Genomic DNA, 9,247 nt, shown 5'->3' on the forward strand with positions numbered 1-9,247 from the left:
TCCGCGCGTCCGCGGCGAGGCGCCGAGGAAGTGATGTGCTGGGGTGCCACCGCCCCTCCCTCCCGAGCCGTGATGTCACCGCCGCCAGGCGGAGAGAGGGTGGGGAGGGGCAGGCGCCCACCGGCCACCACTGCGGCGGTCCCGCCTTCCGAGGGGTGGGCGGGGCCCATCTTTGAGGTCCAGTGCAGGGAGCGTCCTAGTCTTAGGGAGGGCAATGCTGGGTGCCCTTTCACACACACACACACACACACACACACACACACACACACACACACACACACACACACACACACATCCTGTTCCTTTCCTGTCACTTCTGTGGCATACAGGTCATGCCGATGCTCCCAGGGCTAAGGAGAATGCATGTCTTCCTGGCTTGGGGGAGGGGGATGCATGCTATGCTGTGGGGGCCCTGGGAAGTCTCTACCTTCCTAGGGCTTTCACCACCAGCCTTCATGTTGCCAGTACCTGTGACTGCAAGTGTTTGGAAAGCCTACAGGTAGAACACCAGAGGCCCACCTGGAAGCCTGGCACTCATTCACGGGCCTATCTCCCTCCCCTGAGTCCCCAGTACTCTGAGGGTCTGGAGCCCTTGGTCATCTTTTTTTTATCCATGCTTGAGTGGCCTTAGAGCCTTCACCCCAGCCAACTGCCAGCCAGCCACAGACACCATCTGGACACACACCAAAGGCCTCAGGACAGCCAGCCCAACTGGAATTCATTTAGCTCTCTGCTCCCCTCTCCAGCCCAATCCCAATATTCTTGGAAAAGTAGCTGTGACCCTCGGTGGTACAGGGATGAGCAGGGGTGCAGAAAATGGCTGCTGTCATTGGCAGTTTTTCCACATCCCTGGCCCCAGGCCTGAAGATGGACACCATGCCAAGGTCACCATAAACAGACCCTGCAGACTCAGCCCACGTACAGTGGCTTCAGGCAAAGAAAAAGGGCAACAAAAACAAACACGAGATAAAACGGGTCTGTTGGCCCTGAGCTAGTTTGTTTTCCTAGGAAAGAAGGAGCAGGAGCAATGAGAACCATCTGTGCCTGGGGTGAGGAGGCTCGGGCTTGCTGCTGTCCCCACGCCTCCCCCTAAGACCACAGGAGCCAGGCCTTGCTCTCACTTGGCTCAGGCAGGGTTGCTGCTGCGGCTGGCCAGGCACCACCCACAGTTGCTGAAGTCTCCAGCCTCGTCCCTAGCAGACAGAGAGGGCTTTGGACTGCAGGCACTTCCTGGCTGCCCCCAACGGGCACCATATGCAAGTGGAACACACGCTATCAGGCTGGGCTTATCTCTCCTTCTGGCTTTAGGACACCCTTAGAGACATACTGCAGCCATACAAGCCCCTGTGGAGCTCCGCACGTGTCTTACAGGGTTCTGGAGATGACGGGGTGTGTGGACCACAACGTTCTCACTAAGGACGAATTTCCTTCTTCCTTGAGGCAGGGGTAGGGGGCACAGGTTGTGAAAGCCCAGATTTGCAGGGATTCTCTGAAGCGGACTGGCTGAGGATTCAGGCTCTGTGTCAGGAAGACCTGGACCTCTGTCCCTACTGACCAGGAACAAGCTGCTTTCTCTGAGTTTCAGTTCTGTCACCCGCAAAGGGGCCAACCTGTCCCAGCCTGGGTAGCCCTTATGGTTCCTGAATGCAATGCGCACTGCTGGCATCAGGAAACCATTGCAACTGTACTGGACTTGGGGAACTCCTGGCCTACACTCACCACACAGGCAGGGTAGCTTCTCCCATCAGGGGCCTTTTGAGGTGGAGTGTGACAAGGGTAGGGATGAAGTAACAGGCCTAACCTAGGGGGCACTCATGGAAAAGGACAAGAAGGGACCAGGGGGCAGGACCCTTGGGGTATCAACACACATCTCTGCCTGTCTCCTGCCAGCTCTGAGTACCCCTCCCACATCCGTTCAGCGTGACAAAGAGCTCCTCCCTCTCACCCCTGCACCGCCACAGCATCCCTGCCCAGATGCAGCTAGGAACCTGGTTACCCCTACCTGTAAAGTCTCTGGAGCAGCTGAATGGAGAATTCTGCCTCATCCCTAATGGCTGTATCTCCTCCCCGTGGAACATTTGAGGGAAGAAAATGAGTCCCCATTTGGGAATAACCAGTAGCTATCCTACTGATGCTGGGCAAGGGTTTGATGATGGGTGGCTTTGTCATCTCCCCATGTCAGGTGAGTGCCGAGGGGTTCATGTCAGCTCCAGTCACCTTCACACACCAGATGACTTCCTGTGGTCACCTGATGGCCTGTGACATGCACAAGGTGGCAGTAGTGACTCATTCCAGGTCGGCTGCCTAGGGTTTCTCAGGCCTAAACTTCACCTTGTCCGGGACCTGTCACCTGGATCAAGAGTGGATCTGAATAAGCCTGCCTTCCACCTGCTGCTTCCTCACCACCGCCCCCACACACACCAGCGGAGCTGTTTCTACAGGGCCTTAAGGGGGCTGCGGCCATCCCAGAGGCCCCTGGCTGTGGTACCAAGTCCAAGTCTAACTGAGGACAATGGCACCTATACAGCCTCTGCCACGTACTCCAAACTGACGTGTGAGAGAGACAGGAAGACAGAAGAGGAGAAGAAAGGAGAGGGAAGAGGGAGAGAGCCAGATTCACCCGTGAGAGACTGTGCTCAGCACAGCCGAAATAGCTCAGCTGGGAGAACGTTAGACTGAAGAGACTGTACTCGGTTTTACCCTGGTCTCCAAGTAAGTTTAATGGTCTGAGAAAAGACTTGGTTTTTTTAGATGTGAGTGTGAATTCCTCTTTGCTGTCCTGATAGAACACATCCTCCCATGGCAGAATCATCCACTGATGTCCCGTTGGAGGCCTCAAAGCCTTGGAGACTGGAGCAGCAAGTAGATAGATGGATTGATCTGTGTTATTTTCCCATAGGAGCCAAGAAGGAAACCGTCTGTCCCACCCATGAGAGCCTCAGGGAGGTGACATACACACAGACACACACAGGGAAATAGCTACAGGTCCACGTGAGGCTGAATGCCACTGTCATCCAACATGAGACACCTGGTCACACAGCATTCCTGGAGCACTCACTGACTGTGGCGGGCTTTGTCACCCAGCTTGTCCCTGGGGCCTGCAGGAGCAGGTGGAGCATGCAGGAAGTGGGCCCATGCTTCCTCAGAGTCCCTGGGTCTTGTCCGTGTGCTGCTTCTCGGTGCCTCACAGACACGTGACATGAGGGTGCCAGGGAGTAGCACTCACAGGGGTGTTTCAGATACTCCTGGTCCTGCGTATACGGTGGGAAAGACTTGACAGGGGCCTAAACCCAGCAGAGTCAGGAAGGTGCATCTGCTCTCCCCACAAATCCTGGACGGTCCCTCCATAGCAAACAGAACCCAGTAGGTTCTTCCCTTATATAGGCTCTGGATCCCCCAGGCTAGAAGTGGCATGGTGGAGCGTAAACTTGAAGCCTACTAGAAGCGGGATTGCGGAAGGGAGCTTCACAGTCTCGCTGGCCCTCCTATGGGTGTGGCCACAAATGCACCACCCAGCTCTTATTCTGCCCCCCCAACCTTGAGATGGAGGGCACTAGGAAGGTGATGTAAGGGATAGTAAGTGCTCATTAAATGTGACCAGGAAGAGGCTCCAGGTTGCTCCAGGACTGGTGAAGTCAAGGACCACAAACTGGGTGACTTAAAATAGATACTTAGGTCTCCACAGTGCTGGGGCTAGATGCCCCAGGTCTAGATGGCAGCAGGACCTGCTCCCCACAATGTGTGCTTGCCCAGGGCATGCTCCTTTCAGAGACTCAGAGCAGAAGCTGTCTTCATCAGGTACAGTCTGGGGCTCTGCAGACATTCCCAGGCCCCATCCCTCCATGTGGCCTTCTCTTCTCCCTGTGTCTTGCAAGAACTTATGCCTTTGCATTCAAGGCCAACCAAATCCAGGACGATCTTATCTGGAGATCCTTCATCACATCTGCAAACACCTTTCTCCAAGTACGTCACATTCGCAGATGCAGGGAGTGTCTTCTGAGGTGCCACTCAGTCCACTCACCCAAACTGGCTAGCATAGAACTTGGGTCATGTAGCACCTGCCAATATGTATTCTTCTTCTTTATTTTTTTCACTTACACAATGCTGTTATTTTTAACCGTGTTGGGATCAAATCAGTATAACCTGGTTTGACAGTATTAAGAGGACCTGGAGCAGCCAGGCAGTGGTGGCACACACCTTTAATCCCAGCACTTGGTAGGCAGAGGCAGTTGGAACTCTGTGAGTTCGAGGCCAGCCTGGTCTACAAAGTGAGTACCAGGACAGCCTCCAAAAGCTACAGAGAAACCCTGTCTCAAAAACAAAACAAACAAAAAGGAACTCAGCAGTTAAGATTACTGGCTGTTCTTTCAGAGGGCCTGGTTCAGTTCTCAGCACCCACATGGAAGCTCACAACCACCTATGACTTCAGTTTCAGAGGCCCAATGCCCCCTTTTGGTCTCCATGGGCAATCCACACACACATTGCACACACATACACGCAGACAAAAACACCCATACACATACAATAAAAACAAAGGGAGAGGTGGGGCTCATGGGATACGGCTGAGTCAGGAGGGATCTCTCCCCATCAGTAGAACTTAGCCACCCCACCGAAGCATTCATGGGAGCAGCCGTCATTTGCGTTTTACCCTCCAGCTTTCAGCACGTGAGCACGGCAAGAAAGTAGCATGTTGGAAGCAGAGAGTAGCTCTCGCCAGACACCAAATCTGCCAGCATCTTGAACTTGGACTTCTCAGCCTCTGGAACAGTAAGAAGTAGACTTGAGTTGTTTGTAGATTGTATAGTCTGAGGCATTTTGTTACAGCAGCTGAGATGGACAAAGATTCACCAGTCTGAACAAAAATAATAGGGGCCATCTTCTGCACTTCCTGTGGGTGTCTGCTGAGGTTGCACGGCCAGGCCCTGAGGGGGCATCTGAGGCTGACTCCACCTGACTCTGCGGGACAGAACTGTACATTCCAGACTACAGCAGCTCCCAGCACGGGGCTGACGTGCAAACACTCACTCAGCATAGAGCCAATCTTTCTGTTTGGACAGTGCCCTGTATGGAATGTAGAAACTATTGTCTCTTCTGCCCCTGAGCTGTGGGGGACCAGATTCCTGGACTTAGCATTAGTGCCACAACTGGGATCACTTTTCAACTGTGGCGTGAGGATAACCCAGGCATCCTCTGTGTTTCTGTCTCTGTCGCTGTCTCTCAAGTCTTGGCCAGGATGTTTGAAACCCTAGGTTGTGCCACCGTGAGAACAGGCTGGGAAGCATTCAGGATGGATCGTACACCAGAGAAGGAAGGGCAGGCCACTCCAGTGTCGTCCATCTGCCAGAGGAAGGGACAAAGTCAGCTGTTTACATGGCTTAGTCTACAGCCCCGCCCACAGACCCCATCCTGTGGGCTTCATCTATCAGCTCATCTGTGGTGCCAGGGTTACTTGACCAAAAAACCCTCAGGGATCCTGGACACCTCTAGAGCTACCAGGCTGAGAAACAGGAGTCTTTTGGCCAGGATCCTGGAAAAATTCTGGGAACACAAAACTCTGGCCCTTGGTCCTCTCACAGCTGCCCCTCTAATCTCATGTAAGCTCTAGCTCCAGCTGCTTGGGAATGCGGATCACTCTGCTACAAGATGGGAGCTTGGGATGGGTGTACAACAGGGTGGCATGCTCCGGTTGGTGGGGACCCATAGGGATGTGTGAAGGACTGTTAGCAGGACCAGCATGGCAGGAGCCGAGGGGACAAGGTTCTCAGATTGTAGCTGGGATGCCTCTTATACCTCCCTGGACCTCCAAGACTCAAGCCCCAGTGTGCGACTGGCTGTGGACACTCTCCCCTAGTCAAGTGAGACGGACAACGTCTCAGCTCTTGCGTGTGCCTTATAGAGTCCCTGTACGATGTCTTTCTGACTAGCTGACTTCAGGAAAGAGGACTTGTACCCTATCTTACCTCCAGAGAGTTTCTTTCCGGAGTCTATTCTCCCACCCCAGGCCTGGTGGCCAGCTTCTGGCTGTTCTTTTCACAGCGGCCCCCTGGCTGCTCTCCTTCAGCCTGTTCTCAAAGTAAAGTCAAAGTTGGCCAGCTGGCTTGATCTTCAGTTTTTCCCTCATTGTGCTGGGGAATGAGAATGGCCCCATAGGCTCATGTGTTTGAATGATTGATACCCTTGTTGGAGGAGGTGTGTCCCTGGGGCGGGGTTGGGGGTTTGAAAGACTTCTGCCATTCCCAGTGTCCTCTCGGCATCCTGGTTGCAGACAGAGATAAGATCTGAGCTCTCAGCTGTTCCTGCCGTCCACCAAGGACTCTAACCCTAAAAGAATCCAGTTAAACACTTTATTTTTTTTAATTACCTTGGTCGTGGCTTTACCACAGTGACAAAGTAAGATGTTCTTCCTGCAGGACCAAGGTACCAAAGCTTATAGTGGGATTCTGCAGCTTGGGAGAGCTGGCTGTTCTTATCACAGGGGAAGACACCCCAGGACCTAAACCAATTAAAATGTGGATCCCAGTGGAGCTGCTTTGAGGCTGAGGGCACCGTGCCTGCTTATCGAGCTTTGCTTCCTTTCTGGGAGGCCAGACTGGATGCAGGTGTTGACCCTGACCCCTGGAAGCACCACTGAAATAACAGCAAATTGTTTGTAGAATTTTTGTTTGCTTTTGTTTTCTGAGACAAGGTTTCTCTGTGTAGCTTTGGAGCCTTGTCCTGGAACTCGATCTGTAGATTAGGCAGGCCTTGAACTCACTGCCTCCCAAGTGCTGGGATTAAAGGTGTGAACTACCACTGTCTGGCCACTTGTAGGTTTTTTTTAATAACTCGCATTCATTCATTTACACATACGCACAGGCTTGTACACAGTGTGTGTGTACACACCCATGCATGTGTGCGTGTGTGCATGCGCCATAGCACACAGAGGACAACTTTTGGGAGCTGGTTCTCTTCTGTCGATTAGATTCAGGGTATTGAACTCGGGACCTCGGGCTAGGCAGCAAGTATCTTCTCCCACTGCACCACCCATCAACCCTGGTTTTCATTTTAGAGGCAGGGTCTCTGTCGTCCAACTAACCTTGAACTTATATCCCATAAACTGTCCGGTTCGCATTTAAACTATGTACTTTCAAAGACCAAAGAGAATGGGAGATGGGACAAAATGAGCTCCTCCTGTAGGTGGAAAGCTGAAAGAGCTCACAGGCTGAGCCATCTCCCCAGTCGCCTGGTATCTCTTCTTTATAAGAGCACTGGCCCTGGCAGACTGGGACCACACCCTCAGGACCTGATCTAATTTCTAATGGCTTTCTTGCAACATCAATTTGAGGGATACATTCAGACCATCACAGTGTATGAGGTTTCATTGCTCATGTGGGCCCCGAGTCTGGGCTGTGATTCTCCATCTGGGGCTAGACACAATAGACACAAACCCATTCCTGCTACATTCGTACGTCCACATGCCACTCACACAGAAGCCTGGCGGGCTGTGATTCTTTTCCTGTGCCAGCTCATGCTCAAAGCTGGACACCTCGGCCAATCTGCAAATGGTCAGGGCATGTCACTAGTGTGAGCTGTGCTGACTCTACAGTGTGAGCAGGTCGCCAAAATGCCAGTCTTCTCTGTCACCATAGCAGGTGGCTTCGGCTGGAGAGGGGAGGCCCAGCAACACTACTGACCACTAGCTCTGGAATTGTTAAGGAACAGGACCTCAAGGTCTCTGAGTTTGCAGCCATCATAGCTAGTGAGTGTTAGGCATAGATCTGTCACCTGAGGCCACCACCCTCTTAGTGTGTGTGTGTCACTGAGGCCTCTTGTTCAACTGGCTCTGCAGCATTGCTCATTGAGGAAGCCTGTGGATGTGACACTCAGAAGAATGTCTACACAGCTGGGGCAGGAGAGTGAAGCCTAGCTCTGGGCAGGGCTCTATGTACCAGCTGCTCGCAGTGGTGTGCTTTGAGAGCAGTGTGAAGCCTAGCTCTGGGAGGGCTCTATGTACCAGCTGCTTGCAGTGGTGGTGTGCTTTGAGAGCAGTGTGCCAGATGGACCGAGCACACACCAGAGCTTGCAGGATGCCTTGGAGCCATATCAACCTGAGCAGCACGGCAGCATCAGGCAGCAGGACATGATCCGGCTGTTGGGCAGCATTCTCTCTCACTCTCCAATCTGTTCTGCTCTAGCAGGGGCAGGATATAACGTGAAAAATAAAAGACCCAGACACAGATATTGGGGCCCAAACTTTAAGTTGGAGATCAGAAAAGCAAAGCAGCTGGTCACTAGCCTTTATTCTACCTCAGAATGAAAGTCAATCCCAGCTCCACCAAACCTCAGACTGTAATCTCTCCTCAGTGTGGCTGGAGAATCCTGAGACTTCAATGTCTTCCTATCCTCCCTGTGGCTGGAGAATGAATGCCTGATCTGATCCTGTTCCTGCTTTAAATACTTCTCATGAGTTCTGGGATTAAAGGTATGTGATCCCAGATGCTGGGATCAAAGACATTAGCTCTGTTACTCTTCACTCTTATGTAGGCTATGGTGGCCTTGAACTAACAGAGATCTGTCTACCTCTTAATCCTGAGTCCTGAGATTAAAGGTACCACTACTGCCTGATCTCTATAGCTTGAGGCTAACTTTTCTTTCTTTGTCCTCAGGCAAGCTTTAGTAAATCATAAATAATAAATCACCACGGCAGGATTGGTGATTAGAGATGTGAAGGGAGCTAATGTCTCCATTGTCCCAAACCATGCTACGTTGGCTGCATTTTAATATTTGGCTAGGTGGGGTATGGCTCTGTAGGCTCCCCCTAAACCCTCACTGCAGTGATGCCACAGTTCCTCAAAAGACCAGGGTTCCACTATGGGTAGTGAGCCGACTGCCAAGGCTGCCCATGGAGGAATATCATTCTCTATTAGCCAACTCTGTGACTTCATGGGTTACACCCTTTGGTCCCTACCCTTAAGTATGGCATTTGTAAAGTGGCTTTTGGCAGGTAAGCATCACCTCTGATGTGTTAGAGTCCTCTCATCTCCATCATCGTATGTATACAACTTGTTACAGGTACTAATGTCCTGATTATTGCCATCCATGCGACCTGTATAAATTTTACACAGTTTTTCCTGGATACTCTTTTTGAGATGGGTCTTACTCTGTAGTCTAGAACCAGCTATGTAGATCAGTATGACTTTGAGTTTGCAGCAATCTTCTTGCTTTGTCTTCTAAGTGTTTGTGCTACAAGTGTGCACCACCAAGTCCA

The sequence above is a fragment of the Mesocricetus auratus genome, unplaced genomic scaffold (genome assembly GCF_017639785.1).
Source record: "Mesocricetus auratus isolate SY011 unplaced genomic scaffold, BCM_Maur_2.0 Super-Scaffold_100004, whole genome shotgun sequence".
In the NCBI taxonomy this organism is placed as follows: Eukaryota; Metazoa; Chordata; class Mammalia; order Rodentia; family Cricetidae; genus Mesocricetus; species Mesocricetus auratus.